Below are 19,993 nucleotides of genomic sequence, written 5' to 3'. Positions count from 1 at the left end.
TGTCTTCCCTCATTACAGAAGGCAGGCAGCAAAGCGTTTTTCCGTTTATTGAGCATATCTTGGGCAGAGCTCTGTTAACGAAACTAGTGTATTGTGCTTTTGAAACCTGGTTTTAAGCTCTGTCTGCAATCAGGCAGAGCTCTCTAGAGGAGAAAGCTATATTAAGCTTTAATTCTCTAGTTAATTTTTTGTTTGTTTGCTGCTCTAAAATTGATTTCCTTGTCTTTTGCTTATTCTCTGCAGGTCACCATTCAGTAAGTCAGCGGTCTCTCCGGCACTCTCAACCAGCCCACTAGTTAGATGGGGATCAGAAAGAAATATTTTGCATATAAACTTCCAACAGCATAAAGTAGAAAAAGAGAGAGTAAGAGGATTTGAAGTCCTGGACTCTATTTCATAGCTTGGGTTTTTCGCCCCGGTAATTGGTTTTAAATCCCTTTTGATCATCATTTCTTATATTTTTTGGCAGACAATGTTTTTTCTTTATAAAAACAGTGAATGTTTTTTAACTTGCGGTAACAACAGTCTCCCACATAGATCTTTTACTTTCATTGACCCCTGCAACTGTATTTGCTCGGAACTTTAATCTCCAAACCATAAAATGAAAGTTTAAACCACATCTTGAGGCAATAAGTTTCTGTCATTTCTATTGGTACACTCAGAGGTTTTTGTTAATGAGCGATTCGGCTAAGGAACAAATAAACCTGTTATAGATGGTCACAGAGATGCCCTAATGTTTCACAAATCTATTGATTTAAATGCATTGGACTTCTCTTTTTATGTCATTAAAAAAACTAATCAAAGGCAAATTTAGTTAATTTTGTGTTATAAGGTGATTCTGAGAGCTGCCTCTCTGCTTCTGACTTTAGAGAAACCTCTGTTTAAAAAGATATTTGCTGAAAACCTAATCTACATGATTATAGCAATCAACATGTTTCGAGTATATTGAGTGTATTTTGCAAATGCATGGTTTAATTATGACATTCCCTGTGTCCCTTTTCCTATAATTATTTTTCTCTGCATTATGCACATACTGAACAGCCAAAGAGCTGTCTGTAAGGGGGGAAATGAACAAGTGGAAAATTAAATGTCCAGTTAAGTAATGACAAGTCTCTGTGCAGAATTTGAAAACAAGTCATATCTTAAAAATACAGTCCATTCTTCTGAGGGGCTCTGGATAAACCAACTTAGTATTACTCAAGCTAATCATATGGTACTAATTTGCTGCCTTGCTTTTCCATTAAACTCTCCCCAGGTGATTCCATATAACAATTGTGTTTGGTATATTCCAGATTTAAGTAATGAATTAAAGTTTAGCAGATAGTCTTTTAAAAAGACAATATGTAACCAGAAGCTGTACTCGAATTTTCAAAATGAAAACCTCTAGAATGGGAAAGATAAAATATGTTAATATGCACTCTTCTGACCCTTCCTTAAGAAAAAAAAAATGGGAGTTGGAAAAAGAAATGGAAAGTCTGTAGGTCAGAGTTAGTGGTGTCAGCAATTCAGACAGGTGACTTGGAAACTGGTTCTGGAAGTTTCTGGATCACACACAACAAACATGGCAGGCAGTGGAGGAGGAGAGAGTGCACGAAGAAAATTGATGCTTCACATGAATCAGAGAAAATACACATCTGTTTATTTTAGGCCATCTTTGTCCTGAATTTTGGGCATTAACACTACTATGCAGTAAACTAATGTTAGTGAACCTACTCCTTTCCTCAACATTTCTCGTTCTGATTTGTCCCTGAGGCCTACCGTGGGGTGGGAGAGTGGGCTTCAGAGCAAGACAGACCTAAATTCAGATCCAGTCCACCACTCAATAGCTCTGGGACCTTAGGCAGGTACCAGTAATGATCTGAGGTAGCCAACCTGCAAGGGCTGCTGGTAATTCACAGGTGTTCTTTGTAAAACCCATGGCACATAGTTCCCCCCGCCCTACCACATACACACACATGCATACATACACACAAACCAGCTAGTGGTACTGAATCACTTATACATAAAATCAAACACTTCTGATCTTCCTGGGGTTTATTTTGTGGTGATTAAAATTGTTTAGGCAGCACCTATTTGGAAACTGCATTGTGAGGCTACCAAGCAAAATTTTAAGAGGTGATCATTTGCCATTAGCTTTGTATTAATAAGCAGTCTTGAGACCTATAGGGGCATGTTCAGTGACCCTCACAACTGATCTTCCAGAGTGAGACCACCATGTTGCAGGCATAGGCACACCGATTATAGTACCAGGTTCCCAGAGCTGAGGACTGAAGCAGACCCAGCTTCCCAACCATTCTAATCGTACATCCAGAAGGGTTTTTTCACTAGAGATGAGGTTCAGCTTCCATAGAAGACATGATCATAGAAACTATTTACTTACAGGGGCAGATTAAAAAAATAAAAAAGGCAGTCAACCTATTTCCTGGGGTCTGAAGAAGGTCCCAACCTTCAGTGCTCCAACAAGCAGCATGCTGTTTTCCATGTAGAAAGTTGAACTTTGGAACCATGGTCAGCTTGGCTTACTGTGTGTGTGAGGTGGAGGGATGGAGTGGGAGGTGGGTCGGTGTTTCTTTTGGTAGAGGCATGCCTGGTTGATACTGTTAATAACATATCACAAACTAGACTAACAAGGAGGGTCCCAGATCGGCCATATGGAAGGAGCCAAGATTCAGGCTAATTGTGACTGGGCCATTTAACTGGTTGTGTGATCCCTGATAAGGCCGTGAGCTCCCTAAGCTTTTGTATTCTTAACTATAAAATGGAGATAATACCTATTTTATATACTACTTCAGGTTGTTGGATATTCAAATTGATAATTTGAAGCATATTCAAAATTACAATGGCCTCAATTTCCTTTTAGTTGTATTTTTAATTTTATTTTGATTTAAAAAATGACATTGAAGAAGAATGTGAACTACATAAGGTTACCAAAAGGGGACCTGAGTAAACTAAGATCAGAAGCAGTACTCTGTGGTAATCAGATTTGTAGAAAAAGTGCCCAAATCAACCTGGCTCAAGAGCTGGAAAACACGGATTTTAGCATGAGTTTAGCATGAACCTGCTTTTTGCTAAATCCTAATGGTCAAATCCAGTGACCTAATTTTAGTTCTCATTGCACTTCAACTCTCAGAAGGATTAACATGTTGGTTCATCCCTTTCTCCTTAAGAAGTTCCCTGTCTTGGCTTCCAAGAGACTGTCCTCCCCTGGTCTCTCCTCTGTGATCATTATTTCTTCTTCTCTGCTGGCTGCTCTTCTGCATACATAGGCGTTACCTTTGACCTTCTTTTCTTTCCTTCTCTGTGATGTCACACACCCTCCCAAAGGACTGAATGGAATCTGCAGAAGTGTTTTGTTTTGCTGCTAGGACGTTATGTTTCAATCTGATTTTGCGTGCCATACAACAGAGCACACGTCCTCCCATTTACACGCATTGCTGCTTGTCTCCTACTTCATCATTTCATAGGTACCTTTTTTGGGTGGTCCCCAGAAGCATTTGAGCTCACAGTTCTCTGTACCTGCTCCCTTAGCACTGCAAAGTTTAAGTACATATGCACCGTGACTCCCAGTTTCAACTTCTCTCTGGAAAGTATTTTGTATATTCTACCACCTACCTGGTATCCTATGGAGATCCAAAAATAAAGTCTAAACATGTGCCAGATCGAATTCATCTGTCCAGCTCTCCACATTGTTCAACTCTCTCCTCAACGTGATCAACGACTTTATCCATCTCCCTGTTCATCCTCATTGGAAATCATGGACTTATTCATTTAGTGTTTTTATTCAAAGATTTACTGAGCACCTTATGTGTACCAAGCGGTATGCTAGAGAATTCCATGATAATCATAAAGAGGTCTGGCCCCTGCATCATGGCATTTACCATGTAGTTAGAGAGAAAAACATGAGATAATACAAGAATAAATACAAAATTACACCTGTGCTAAGGGGTAAATAGAGAGTACGTAGTGCTATGAAAATTCTATATGGGTCTCTGATCTAGTTAGGGATATCAGGAAAGGAGCTCCTGTGGCAAGCTGAGATCAGAACATAATGCAGGACTTTAGCAAAGAGGGCAGGAAAGAATGTTTAGACATATTCTAGGCCACACTGAGGATTTTGTTCTTTCAAGCCTAAGCAATGGAAAGCACTCACATTGTTCTACAGCAAGAGTGCCATGGAGAAAATTACATTTCCAAAAGTTCCTTTCCACAGTAGTAGGGAGAGTGAGTACGGGCATGGGAGGGGCATTTTAGAGGCAATTGCAGTCATCCAGGCCAGGGAATACAATAATTTGGGGTGGGACAATAGCAGGGAGACTGGAGATAAATAGGCAGATTCAAATGATATTTATGAAATAAAATCTAAGGATTTAGAGTAATATTAAATATGGGGGTGAGGAAAAAGAAAGTACAAGGACAAGATACGGGTTTCTGGCATGGTGGAGATGTCATTTGCTGAGATTAAATCCTGCAGGGAACCAGCTTTGGGGTTGATTTTGGACATCTGCATCTGAGGTGTATCTAATATACCTAAGAAGACATTTCAAGCTAAGAGTTGAGTAGATGGATCTAGAATTCTAAGGAGATCACTAGAGAAATCTATTTATATATAATTCATTTGTGTAGAGGAGGTAATAGAATGCATATGTGGTGATTAAATGCATGCTTGTGGCATTGGCATGGAGAGAGAAGAGGACCTAAGACAGAGGCTTGAAAAATGCCAGTCACCAATGGCTTAACTCTTGTCCCTCACCCCATATATTTAATTGTCATTAATTCACTTTTTTCTTGGGAGCACCTCTGGAGTTAAGGTCCTTCTCATCTTCCTTCGTCCTCCCGCCATAGTGGAGGTCTTTAGCGTTCCTCTCAAATGCTGATAGATTATGGCAGGGTTTACTGGCATTTACGCCAGACTCCCAAGCTTTCCATGCTTTTACAGTTAGTCTCTTAAAGACAAGCGTCATCTTGTTTCTCTACTACTCAAAGTTTCTGGGGCTTCCTGTGCTTTCTTGAAACACACTGTTTATCTATCTGCCCAGCAAGAATCCCATTGTATTGTAGCTACTTATTCCAGAGCCTTTGTTTCCTCCCCAGCTGGAATGCAACAAACTCTCCTCTAGAGGCAGCTGGACTTAACCCACCTTTGCATGTGCAAAGCCTAAATGGGCCTTTGGCATCCAGGACGAGTGCAGCGATGTGAATGAACTCTACTGCCCTCTGACCTTCACCAAATCAAATCCTGTCTTCTGCTTCTGCCTTCATTTTCTTCGCACAAATATAGATAACAGCTTTTGGCCTCTTACCTACTCCCTCAGAGGCACATTTTGCTGCAAGTTCAAGAGGTCTTCCTCCCTAAAGTGGGGGAGTTATAGAAACAATGTTGATAAGAAATAACAGTAATACACATGCAGTCATGCATTTTTAAATCAGCAATTAAAGCTACTTTACCAGTTTAGGCATGACGTTATTTTTACTCAAAATAAAATGCCCTCAAAACCCCACTGGATTAAATTCCATAGATTAATTATATGTGTTCAGTGAGAAAAAAGTTCAAACTTCAATTTGAAGAACCTCAGGGGAAAAGATGTCTTTTTTAAGCAATTAACTATCTGTACTTGTGTGTAGACCTGATTTACTGCTTCACTATTTTTCCCCAATTTATGTTCTTTTCCTATTCCATATATACATACACACACACACACACATATGTATATATATATACATGCAAGAGACAGAAATAGGGATAGAAATAAATAACATATATTTTTGCATTGAAGCCTAGTTATTTGGAGTAAAGAAAATTAGATTATTTACTTATTACAGATTTTAATTTTTTATCTTGACTGGAAAACAGCTGGCGGGCCCTAATAGTTTGGCCAGGATTGATGCATTCAGAAGAATCTACTTAGAAAAAAAAAAATTCTGTACATTTCTAGGATTTTCACTTGTGAGGAATTGATAAAGATAAATCCAAAATGGAATTTTTAGAAGTTATTTACTTACCTGATAAGAGCTTAGATGTATCTGGGCTCTTGAAAATAAGATATTTTCTTGAGTTGGAGCAAAAAGGCCTTAAAAGTGGCATATGTAATTCTATTCTTGTTTCCTTGAGGAAAGAAATCATAACCAGAAAGCACTTTTAAAGCATTTTTGGTACACAGAAACAAAGAAAAAATATATATATTATATATCCTGTACCCTCTAGAGCTCTAGTTACAAATAAATCTATTGTATAATTAGCCTATAGTTGAAACTGAATATTATGTCAAAATTAAGCATTACATAAAAAGTCAATATCTGAGTACTGTCTGAACGCAGTTCAGTCGCACTAATCCTGCACTAATAGCCCTCTCCAGCACAGTCTTACGGGACGAGGAGGGAGGAGCAAGAATCACAGCACTGGCGGGGGGGGGGGGGGGGGGGGCGGGCATTGGTTATAGGGCTAAAACCCCATGTGGGCCATAGAAATGAGGAGTCACAATTTATCTCATGCTATGACCTTTAAGATTTAAGATTTCCCTCTTCCTCTTCACAAAATGCTTTTTAAACTATAGGCAAGATAAATAAGGAGACTTTGTTAACTGAGCTGTATGGGTGTATGAGTGTGTGTATATAGGTTTTTGGTTTGAAAAACCCAGTGTTGGTGTGTGTGTTTTCCTACAGACAAAGAAATGAAGTGGCTGAGTTGTGCTGAATGTACGTAAAAACAATCAAAACAATTTTATTCATTTAAAAACATTAAGCTAAATGTTGTAGAAATAATAAGTATTAATAATCAATCCTGTATTATAGCATCACCTGCCATCTAAATAATAATTGTATAATAAGGCCTGTTCTAAACACTTTAAATCGTTTATCTCATTTAATCTTTGCCACAACCTGTGAAGCAGGTACCATCATCATCCCCATTTTATGGATGAGAAAAACAAGGCCCTGGGTGGGTAGCTTAGTTGGTTAGAAAGTCGTCCACATACACCAAGGTTGTAGATTCAACCTCTGGTCAGGGTATGTACAAGAATCAACCAATGAGTACATAAATAAGTGAAATAATAAATCAATGTTTCTCTCTCTCCCTCCCCCACTTCCTCTCTTTCTCTCAAAAAAATCAATGAAAACAGAAGGTTCTATGAGAAAAACAAGGCACAAAACTTGCCCAAACTCATACCATTAGCATGTAGGCTTACTTCAGATCTTTTGACAAACAAGCAAGAACTACATTAAGCAATATATATATATGTTTATATATTTTACAGATATTTACATATAATTACACTCATGCACACAGTGTTTTATGGCTAACAGTATTGAAAACTCATCGCAACTGAGAGATTCAATTTCATTTTCCATTCAAGTACCATTTAGAATTTGTTCTTATTATACAAATAATCTTAAGTATTAAAGTTTAAAAGTAGAAAGTCTAGCACATTAAAATCTATGGAAGAACTTTATGAAAACCCTTTGTTTTATCATCTAAATAATGAGCTGTGTTACTACACTAAGGAATGTTATTAATAGTATATGGTTGTTATTTATTTGGCCAGCAAAGACAGAGTTTCCCAGAATTTTCTTTTTGTTTCATTTCACAATGTTTCTCACCTCTCAATTTTATCAGCAGAACCCCAAAATTTCAAATGCATATCTGGAACCTGAAGAAACTCTGCCAAAACACTGAAGACAAAAGCATACAAGTAAACTAAACTTGAGGATGTTTGAAATTCTTGTCAAACCAGACTTCACATCTCAGATATTCTCACTTCCTTCGCTCTGCATGACTTTGGGATAATAATTATGCACAATCTCTAACTGGAGCATTAACACCTTTAATGTTAAGCCATGCTTTTAGTAAGAATGTAAAGTGTAAGCCTACTTAAAATGATCGCTTTCTTAAGCAACGTCAGAAATATTTAGTCTCTGTTGCTGAACAGACTTGTGAGCCAACCTTAGCCAAAGGAGGTCAGCCCAGATATGTGCCTGCACATTCAAGCTGCCAAAAAACATAAGAGAATGTTTAGAACAATGAATTGTAAGCTGAAGGTTTCAGCTCTCATGGAAAGTTAACTCTCTAGCACTCACTCAACCTCTGATTAAGAGGGAAAATCAGGGAAGGAGCATGGAACGGGGCCACCTAATGGAAATATTTCATCAGACAGTGACCTTTCCGCTTGTCATTGTTTGTCTTCTCTGCTTTCTTGGGCATACTGTTTTAATAAGCATTTGTAATTTTAATCTGCGCAAGCATTTTAACAGTTTCCAAAGAGACTCAGAGACTCATTTGAGCTGTTTCGCAATTGGAAGTTGGCGTTTATTTGGAGACGGCTCTAGTAGGATCATTAGCTTCAGTCCCTCTGGTGTTCCCTTGTATGATTTCGGTGGGTCTTTTTTGGGAAAGCTGCCAATGTTTTATGCTTCTAACCACGATAGGAAGATTTCTGTGTTCATATAAACTTTCATAACGCTCCAGTTAATATTTGCACACGTGTTTAAATACGCCTGCTATTTTTACTTTAGGGGTAAATCCTTCATGAATTATGGCACCTATCTAGATAGCTAAAGCATTAGTGTACCTCTCCACAAGGTCGTATGACATAAAGGCAAGACCACCGAGGACACCAGGCTGGGCATCTACCAGGCTAGGAAATGTCCAGTAAATCACTTTATCTTCTCACGCCACAGTTCTATCTGCAAAATGATACACTTAGACCAGATCATCTCTAAGGTCTGGAGCTCCGATTGCATGCTGCTTATAAATCCATCTCCAAAGAATGTCTTAAGGTAAAAGGGTAGGTTTCCCATATAGAGATGTTTTAAAAATAACAGTAACACTGTCTTCCTCTAATGAGCATGTACTCTGTACCAGGGGTCATACAGAACTTGAAGTACAGCCTCTAATATTAATCCTTACAAATTCATATTAAGGAGCTTAAGTAAATAAATGCCAGAGTAATCAAACCTTAAGAGTTTTGGTTTCTGATAAATTACAACCTCTCATTTGAGTATTAATTTATTAATAAAATTAAACAGCTTACTCCTACTTTCACTGAATCAATTTCAGGCAAATATTCAACAAATATTAATTGGACAGGGAAAAATCGTTAGTCCATTTATCTTGAGCTTACCCTCCTTTGAGGAAGATCATCATTATTCACATTTGACAGGACAGGAAGCCAAGGAGCGTGGAGGCCATGTAACCTGCTCAGATGCTCATCCACATGTGGCCAAGATGGACTTCATAGCCACAGGACTCATGCTCTCAGCGTCACGCGATTTAGCAAACAAAAATATAGGACAACCAAGTAAATTTGAATTTCAGATTAGCAATGAATAATTCTTTTAGTATAAGCATGTCTCAAAAACTGCATGGGATATATTATGCTAAAAAAATTATTTGTCAGTCATCTGAATTTCAAATGGAACTGGGCATCCTGTGTCTTTATTGGGCCACTCCATTTATGACAGAACTCTGATAGAATCTGGCCTCTGTGCTTTAGCAGATGCACTGGGGAGGAGCAGGAAGAGGCCTTATCTCTGGGAAGTTTAAAAGCTGGATGATGAAACTGAAACAATAAGTAGAATGAACATGGAAATATCCACAAGAGCGTCTGAGTAGCCTTAGAAAGTAAAGAATGCTTGTTTTGCCTTAGGGGCCTTGTTGTGAATTTTTGCCTTTGGGATCTAGAATTTGCATTGCCGTAAGCACCAGACAGTTTGTGCAACATAATCATCAGAAGAAGAGTTATAGATCTTCAGTGTTTAGAATTGGGAGGCTTCAACAATCCATAGATTCAGATCCCTTATTTTATAGATGAGGACACAAACATACACAAAGTCAAAGCTCACTGGGACCGAAATACAGTGACCTGACTCAGGGAATGGCAGGTGGAGAAATGTTTCAGGTGGCATAAGGCTAACCAGATAGAACTCGATAATGACATGGCCTCCTGGAAATCTTAATGGGGTCAAACTGTTTTTATAGGTAGTTAAGTGGAGAATTCTATCCCGACCCAGACCCTGAGGCCATCAAGGGGTATATTTTTCTCCATTTTGCAAATATTTTTACATTTTTGAGGAACAGATGCTACTGTCCACCCATGAATTTTCAGGAGCTAAATACCTAAATATCAGGTTACCCAGAGATTTTTGCCCTTCTTCCCTCATTTTACTAACTTGCTAAGAATTATTTTATAGCTTACGTGCTCTCAGTAATGTCTTCTTCAGAAAATAGGGAAAAAAGAAAACATAAATCAATTATCTTTGCCACCTGAGAAGAGATCACTCTGGGAAAGCATTGGGCAAGAAAAAGTGTTTAAAGAAATCACTGAACAGGATTTATCCATAGATTTTACTAATTTATCATGTCCTTGACCCTAGTTACCAAAGATGATCCAGAGTAGACTGTGGGTATGTTAGCTCTTCCTGTGGGTACGGAAGTCATTCTTGTTCCCTAGGGTGTCACAGCAAAGCTGCATGATGCTTGGGAATCAGAATTAGTTCTCCAAACGTTTCTCAAAAGTACTCATAGTTTTATTTTTCTGTATGCAGAAAGTGCCGTTACATAAAAATGTGTGTGTGTGTTTTGAAGACTGTGTATGTCTTTATTACAAAGATGAAATGATAAAGGCAAAGGATGAAAATCAGGAGTAGAGAAGTGTGCATTACAAATCTCATTTGTCACTAGTGTAAATGTTTCTCCAGAGCAGAATAAAACACCTTTGCTAATTTGTATTAGGAAATACAAAACAAAACCATAAGATACAACTTCATACTCATTAGGATGGAATTACCAAAAGAATATAGCAAGCATTGTCGAAGATGTGGAGAAATTGGAACCCTTGTGCACTGTTAGTGGGAATGTACGATGGTGAAGCCACCATGGAAAACAGTATGGTAATTCTTCAAACAATTAAAAATAGAAGTATCATATGAGCTAGCAATTCCACTTCTGGTTTGTACACAAAAGAATTGAAAAACGGTCTGAAAGAGATATTTCTATACCCATGTTTATAACAGCATTATTCACAATAGTGGAAAGTTGGAAGCAACCCAGATGTTCATCGGCAAATGAATGGATAAACAAAATGTAGCATATACACACAATGGAATATTATTCAGCCTTGAAAAGAAGGGAAATTTTGACACATGCTACACCATAAGTGGACCTTGAGGGCACTATGCTGAGTGAAATAAGCCAGACTCAAAAAAAGACAAACATTGTATATGATTCCACTTATATGAGGTACTCAGAATAGTCAAGTTCAGAGAGACAGAAAGTAGAATGGTGGGTGCAGGTGGATGCAGGGAGAAGACAATGGGGAGTTGTTGTTTCACTGGTATAGATTTTTAGTTTTCCAAGATAAAAAGAGTTCTGGAGATTCATTGCACAACAATGTGAATGTACTTAATGCTCCTAAACTGTATGCTTAAAAGTGGTTAAGATGTTAAATTTTATGTAATGTATATTTATCATAATTAAAAATCAACAAATAAGTAAATGAATCAATAAGTCTAATGTGATCATTTACTAATTTATTAAACCAATATTTATTGAACATCTACTATGTTCCAAACAGTATTCTAGACCAAGAGTGTCCAGTGCTAAGACTGATATTCTGAGGTACCATCATGGGCATTCAGTATATAATGCTGGACTGAAATGAATGAAAAAAATATTAAGTAAATGCATAGACTCACTGGAAACGATGCTACACGCACTACATTTATCATGGGCACGAGGAAAAGGGGAGGTTGAAGAAGTATGGCACTTGTTATGTATTTGCCGTCCATTACCATCCCCTGAGTCACAAAATGAAAGGTAGCACATGCCTCCAAGAAATTCCAAGCCTAGAAGAAAAGGTAAAAATTGAAATTAAGAAATTTTAATGTGAATTTACAAATTATCATACTCAGAATTAACTCATAACTATGATCCTCTGTATCGAGGAATGGTTGATTATTATCAATCTCATCTTCTTACTTTTGTTATCTTATCAGGGTATATGAAGTAACATTTATCTGGAGTATTGACTTTCCAACCTGCCTATGCTGTCCCCTTTTGATTCATTTTGATGAAAGCTAAAACAAGCCACAAAGAATGGTATGATTACCAAAACAGTCATTGGCATTTGCTTATTTACAACAGAATTGTCTACAAGTGCTTTTCTTTGGAAATCAATTCCTAATTCAGGAGCCAGGAATGTTATCTTTGTCCCTACCTAATTATTAACAAGCTGTAGAGCTCAACTGGATATATGAGTATGACATTATCTTTGAGACTCATTTTATGATTATGTCTTTAGACTTCTGGAGAAGGTTGTTTCCAGAGATGGCTTTCTATTAGTTAATGAACTTGAAATTTTGGTTGACTCTAATTAGTTTGTGCATAAGAGAGAGAAAGAGAGAGAGAGAGAGAGAATTTTATATAAGTATATGATTTTATATATGTATATAATTTTGAAAATCTTTACTCATTTTATATTACTTGGATTTAAATAACTTCATTTCTTAGCAGAAGTTAATCCAAGGTAATTGCCCTGCCATGTTTGTAGGTACAACAGACTTTGAGATTTCCAGTACAAGGATTTCTTTTGATTACCATTCTGTTGAAAACTTTTAAAATGTATCTTTCCTTCTAAGCCTTGTGCAGCCAACATCCCCAGTGGTTAAGAAGCAAAAGGGAGAGACTGAGGTGATTGGGACGCAGGTGGGGCGCACACAGTGGCCATAGCAGAGCTGAGATCGTTGACTCTTGGTCCTGCAGAGGTTAACTTCTGCAACACAATGTATATGTTCTGATGGAATCCCTCAGCATTCCAAGTGGTTGGTTAATCTTTGGAATATGCAATTTCATTTTTAATGTACAATCGCCTTTTGTGAAATACAACAGGCGCAACCCGTAACCCATTGGCCAAGTCCTATTTGCTTCTCTCCATCATTATTTTTGGTCCTCTGTCACATTTACTTCTCTGCCTGCTTGGCATCAGTATAGAAAAGTTATTGAACTGTAGCCAGACAAGGGTCAAGTCAAGACACAGCAGTTTCCACTGAGAAGTTTTATAAGACTCCTTTCTTAAAACTGTATGTGTGATGTATAGTAATAGAAGTCCTCCCACTTGGATATATAAAAGCAATTGTTTAGCCGAGGCTGTGAAAAGATTTTCCAAAGTGTAATACAAATTGTGGACTATTTAATGCCATGGGTTTAAAAAAAATCAACAGGAAGGTATTGTAGAATTACAATAATGATACAAACAGTATTTATGGCAGATTGTTGAAGTCTGAGTTACGATGTAATCATAGCTATTTTATAGCAATAGTCTTTACTTCAATGCAAGTTTATTTCCTAAAAGCTTTGAAAAAATATAGCATAGTTCATATACTTTGTCACCCAATAATGAAGCCAAGCAAAATTGACTCCTCATTTTATGTTATTTTTCCTTGGTTCCTTGAAGGATGCTTTTTTTAAAAAAGAAATTAATAGATTCCAATCCACTCTGTTCTTCTCTTTTTACAGAACTTCCCACTCCGGATGCCCTGTGGGAAAGACTAAGGAGAAAAAATAAAGGGACTGTGGGAGAGAAGTCGATCAAAAAGAAGCCCTCTAAATGCAAGAGGCTTTTTAAAATTTTTCTTTTACATAGAGAATATTCACATAAAGAAATCAAGAGATTTATAATTCCTATTATTTGGCTAGAAGCAGCACACAAGTACATACTTCCTGTGTGTTAGTCATTTTTGGTTGCCTAGCTGCCAAACACAAATATATTGCAAAACTATTTTTTTCAACACAATTGTACCCATCTGTCAACGAATATACTCCCCTAACTTGTTTTTTTAATGTGTTAAAAACAATAGATGTCCTCATATCAAATTCCAAATTCCTGATTGCTCCAATGCTTAAGTCTAAGTCTGATCCCCAATCTAGCTTAAAGGTTGGGCTTGTCTGAGGTTGCATGAGAGAATTGCATAAAATAAACCAAAAGTCCTGGAAATGGGTAATAGTAGTATCCCGAAAGATATTTTTTCCCCTGAAACTAGCAGAACAAAGAAATAAATGTTCTTATATGCTGAGATGAATTAAATTCCCAATTGCAAATTTCAAGTATGTTAGCATTATTCTAGAACAAATTGCTCCAGTGTTGACTTCTGATGGTGTAATGAGTATTCTGAGATACTTGAATATGATCCCAGATTCCCTGGTGTTTACCTCCTCAGGGTTGGCTGAGGGTCATGGCTGACACAAAGGGCAGCAAAGGCTCTTCTGGAACAGGGTTCACAGGCCACTCTGTCTTCCCTGTGCCATGTGTTTGGCACAGGCTGACATGCGCCAGCTTCTTACAAGGTCCATGGCCTGAGGAGGTGATTCAATAAATCCTTAAGTGAGGTGCCAGAAGAAGGATAAGACTGTGATAACATGCTCAGTTTTCTTGGACTTACCCTGTCCACAGCATGGGGGTATAGAAACCTGGGCCCCAACTCACAAAGGCGCATTAGGGACCTGTGATGGTGGACTCAAAACCTGACCTCTACCTCAACGACCTGTCCCATATCAATATCTCCCAAGAAAACAAGTGCAGTGCCTGGTACATAGTAGGCATTTGATGAACATTTGCTAAATGTACAATACTTTGGGGAACTTGTACAAATGGGTGCAATACAAGAATTCTACAGCTGCTCACAGATAGATATGCATGTCCTTGGGGCCTCTTGTAAGATCCCAGACCTGAAGACAAAAGGTGTCACCAGCAGCACAGAATCATTTTCAAAAGCAAGAAAATATGTCCAGGGTATTCTTTTGCGGTGTCACATTGGATTCAACTACTTGACAAATATCATCCTGACAGTAGAACAAAGGAGAGAGTAACCCTTTATAGGCATGATTATAGTGTTGTGATGGGCACGCCACTGAATCAGTTCAGTAACAAGTGATGATCCGTCAGTTGACTACATAGTCCATGATTCAGGGTTATGAACCCATCTTCATTTCAGGATCTTCTCCCCGGGGTCCTTGCTAATAGTCTCAGAGTTACTTCTCTAGTAACTTGCTTTTAAAGTGGAAATATTGTTAAAAAAACAAAAAATTAAAAAAAAAAACCAACCTGTGAGAACATGCATTCATGGCACTAGAGTTGGTGGGGAGAAAAGATGAAATGCAAATTCATCTTAAAAATAGTAAAGAATAAGATGCCTGGGTTAGAGAGACTAGCTATCTCAACTCTCTAGGAATCATCCTAGGACACAATTTTAGAGTTCTCCATGCCAGATATATTAACAATGTATCAGTTTTTGAAGTTTTTTAGCCTCATATGTATAAACAGAAGTGAATAAGTAAATATTTTTAATGTGAGTTCTGCAAACCAAAAAATTGAACAAAGGAAAATGTGAAACCACATCTTACCCTTCAGAATTTTGAGGATCTGTTTCCATGCATAAAACTTTTATGATAATGCCTTATGTTTATGGTTTGTCTTCTCTCCAAAAATCATTGTGTCTTTCCAGAATTATGGCACATAGCCCATCCTAATCAACCCGGTTAATGTAAATGAAGCAATAGCAGACATAATTCAAAACCACAAATAAATTTAAAAGGCATTTATGCTTGATTCTGGAATGCACATGGTATTTTTCCTTCCCAATTGTGTTTATTCGACCGATGCTCAGTCTGAACTCTTCCATAGCACACACCAACTGACTGTGTAAAGAAACTGCTAAGATACCTCCTGTGGCCAGGATAAGGCCAAATCAAGGTTAAAAAGTTGCTGTAAATAAGCAATAAAGTGGGTATTTAGGAGCAGACAGCATCATCTCATTTATTCTCACACTGTCCCTTGAAACTAGGTAGAAATATAAGCAAGGATTTTGAATCGCAAAGATGAAGGGAAGTGTGGGAACAGATCTGAAACAGAACAATGAGGAGTGGGTGAGACTATAGATACACAGGGGCTGTGTCCCTTCCAGACCGTGCATATTACCTAATCTTAATTCTCATGGCAGCATGGACTTGTTATCCCCATTTTACGGGAGATTCCAAGAATCTGAGGGGTCCGTGGCCATGCCCAGGACACACATACCTGGGCAGTGGCAGATCTGGGAGTCACACCTAATTGTTTACTTGACTCCAAAGCTTTTCCTCTCTTTATAAGAACTAGGAAACTCACCAGACATCTTAAATATCACACTTCAGAGAGAAGTTTGGTTTTCTGTGATATATAATAAAATTATAGAATTCATTAGCAGCCCAAAAGGAAATCTGAAATAATGATGATCTATTCCTAATCGTTCCTATCAGATTCCTAATAGGCAAACAGTTCAGGGTGCTTTTACCCTGTTTTTTCTTCAGAGCCTTATCTTAGTGATTAGCCAGGATGTCTGCCCAGGGGCTCCCCACCTTAGAATCATCTTTGTCCCTTCTCCTTTCTTTGCTCCAGCCTTCTCAAATGAGTAACAAAATTCTCATTCTGTTTTACCTTCTTAATGGCTGTCACATTTGTGCTCTATGTAAGTGGCTGAAGTACAAGTTAGGGATGTGATGCCTGGACTATTGCATTAGCCTCCTAACTTTAGCTTTGCATCTTGAAACCACCGATGCCTCATGAGCAGATTAATTTTTAAATGTTTGAGTCCTTCCCCTGCACCAACCCCTGAATTTGTATGCCATGGGGGCCCTATCCTTTTAGAGCTTATGAGCTAGTAGGAGAAAGAGACAAAAACATGTAAACAAATGCATACTTATGAGACCATGGAGCTCTAAAGGAGATAAATAGGATGTTGGGTTAGAGAACAGTGAGAAGCCTGCTTAAATCAGTAGGCCAGGAGAGGCCTCTCTGAAGAGGTGATATTTAAGTTGAGATGGAGCTGATCTTATTAAAAGTCAAGGGTGAGTATTAAAGGTAATGGTGTGTGAAAATCTTCAGGACAGGAATTAGCTTGTCTGGCTGCGTATTCGTGGGCAAAGGGGACTGTATCATGACATGAGATAGAAAAAGTGAATATGGGTCCAATGGCACAAATCCTTGTAGTTCATTTCAGAGTTTTGTGTTCTGTTCCATGGGAGATGAAAGTCATTGGCAGTGAGGGTTCCTGTGTGATGGGACCTATTTTAGGTTCTGAAAGAAAGCTGGTGTGGTTGCAGTGTAAAGTGCAAAGGAAAACATGAAGCAAGATGAGGCCAGAGGTGCTGATGGGGCAAGACTAGGCAGGGGGTGTTAAATATTTCGGCTTTTATATCAGGAGCCCCAAGAAGCCACAAAAGTGTTTTAAATAAAAGGTAACGTGACCAGATTTGTTTATGACAGAGGGAAAGGATGGAGGTAGACAAGAGAAAGGACAAAAGAAGACCAATTAGAAAGTTGTTTCAGGAGTTCATGCAAGAGATAACATAATGGCTTAGACTAGGGCAGCGGAAAAGAATGGACAAATTTAAGGTAATTTAACAAGTTTTTTTTTTCATTTACTCATTTTTACTACTTTTTCTTTTGTCCTAAGCACTTAAGATAATATCTAGTCTCTAGGAAATTTTTAAGTATACAATGTTGATAACTATATACTCTGTGTGGTGCTTAATATATCTTTAGAACTTGTCCATCCTGCATAATTGCAACTTTGTACCTTCTGGCCAAAACCTCTGCATTCCTTCCACCACTAGCCCCTGGTGGCTACCATTCTGCTCTCTGGTTCTATGAATTTGACTATTTTAGATTCCTCATATAAGTGGGATCATACAGGATTTGTCTTTGGTTGGGTGGTGAGGCAAAGGGCAGAATCAAGAGTGATGCCAAGGTTTCTTTATAGAACTAGGAGGAGGGTATTGCCATGTATGAAAATGTGGAAGACTGGGGAACGATTTGGAGAGGAGGAAGAGGTGATCAAGAGACCAACTTTGGACATACTAATTTGAGACAGCTCTTACATAACTCCTAGGCATCCACACAACAGTGTCACGTAGGCAGCTGTATCCATAAGAACGGAACTCAGAGAATTATTCTGGGCTGGAGATATAAACTGTGGCATAAAAATCAAACCAATGGAAATGAACCATGTTGCAGGAATGAATGAGGTCAACTAGGGAGAGGTATAGAGAGAGAGAAGATAGCTGGGAGGATGCACCAGAAGAACCCCGTTATTTAGAGGGTGGATACAGAAAGAAGATCCATCAAGGAAGCATAGCTAGAGAGATGAGGAGAAAATCAGGAAAGAGTGGTGTTACAGAAGCTACTAGAAAACATTATTTCATAGGGGTGCGATCAATAGCAGAGTTCAAGGCTGCTGAGAAACTGGAATTAAAACTAGAAGCATGACTTTTTAGAAATGACACTCACACTAAGGAAGATGAAGACCAGTGGAGAGGTGGCTGGGCGGAAGCCATTCTGGAATGGACTGAGCTGGGGGCGAAGGAAGAGGATGCAAATTGCTCCTTAAAATCCTATTTAATTCTGTAACTTCTTAGTGAGAAACTATAGATTGTTTTCTACTTACTGCCTGTACATAAAATCCACATTCCCTAGCCTCACTTTCTACTTCGCTTCCTCAAAAATACTCCATTCTGGTCAAACTGACTTAACCTTATTATTTCCTTTCCTCTCTACTTCTGCTGACATAAATTCTTACCATAGGAATTCTCTGCTTGCTTCTGTGGGACCCACCTCCTGCGTGGAGCCCTTCATGATTGCCCTAATCTTTTCACCGTCTGGATTTTTACAGTACCTTCTGTCTATCATCTTTGTTGTGGCTTTTATTAAATATCGCTTTTATTTATATTATTTTTCACGTCTTATTTTAACCGAAGAGTCGGATTACAGTGGACATTACATTTAGCATTTTCCTAACACAAAATATTACACATATTAGCACACAGTCTTAATTATCTGAATGCTGGTGACATTCTCCACACATTAGGTCCTAATTTTGGAGTCGATGTCAAGGAGGTCAGATCCACACATCCCACCTCCTAGAGTCTGTCCCAAGGAAAAATGCTGGCAAAGTGATGAGATCTTGGTCCAGTGACTTTTGTTTTGCTTTTAATAAGCTTTGTTTTAAACTTTAGATTTGTAGAAAACTTGCCAAGGTAGTAAAAGTTCTCATATATGCCTTATGCTGTTTCTGCCATTATTAGCATCTTATATTGATATGGAACATTTGTTATAATTAACCAATATTGATACATTATTATCATTACCTATTGTCTGTACTTTATATAGATTTCCTTAGTTTTGTTTTGTTTTTTACCCAACATCCTTTTCCTCTTCCGAGGGCTCATCCAGAATATCATGTTACATTTTGTTATCTTGTCTCCTTAGGCTCCTCTCGACTGTGAAATTTGCTCAGGTTTTCTTGTTGTTGATGATGTTGGCAGTTTTGAGGCATATTGGTCAGGTATTTTGTAGAGAGACCCTATGGGTTTGTCTGGTGTTTTTCTCATGATTAGACTGGAGTTATGGCTTGGGGAAGGAGACTACAACAGACGCCAAATGCCGCCATTCTCATCACAGCATATCAAGGGTGCACACTATCGATATGGTTTGTGACTGCTGATGTTGATTTTGACTACCTAGTGTTTGCCACATGTCTCCACTAGAAAGTTGTTCCTTTCCCCCTTTCTATATCATTCTCTTTGGAAACAAGTCACAATGTGCGGCCCACACTTAAGGAGTGGAGAGTTATGTCCACCTACTTGAGGGCAGTGCATCTAATACAAAAATTATTTAAATTCTTTTGCATGGGAGATTTGTCTTTCATTCCCCATTTAATTAGTTATTTACCCATTTATTTATATCAGGATGGACTCATGGATATTTATTTTATTCTTTGGATTCTATTGAATATGACTTTATTTTGTTGCTTAAATTGTTCCAACTTCGGCCACTGGGAGCTCCTTTAGTTGTCTCCTAGGTCCTTTGACATACCTCCATCCTTATATTTGTTTTTGTTTGTTTGTGTTATTTTGAACAGTTTCTTGTTCAAAAACAAAATGTTCCATGTGCATTCTGTGTAATTCCTGTTCCAC

General features: G+C 38.1%; 1 protein-coding gene across 2 annotated transcripts in view; it reads left to right on the top strand.

Moving 5' to 3' along the window:
* CELF2 (CUGBP Elav-like family member 2) overlaps positions 1-19,993 on the top strand; it is a 496,281-nt gene that overhangs the window by 13,750 nt on the left and 462,538 nt on the right. The window lies entirely within an intron of this gene.

This window comes from Pteronotus mesoamericanus, unplaced genomic scaffold (genome assembly GCF_021234165.1).
Source record: "Pteronotus mesoamericanus isolate MK-2021 breed Mesoamerican mustached bat unplaced genomic scaffold, CSHL_Meso_final contig_130, whole genome shotgun sequence".
Taxonomy (NCBI): Eukaryota; Metazoa; Chordata; class Mammalia; order Chiroptera; family Mormoopidae; genus Pteronotus; species Pteronotus mesoamericanus.
The sequence above is the reverse complement of the archived record's forward strand: the minus strand, read 5'-3'. Positions and strand labels throughout refer to the sequence as shown.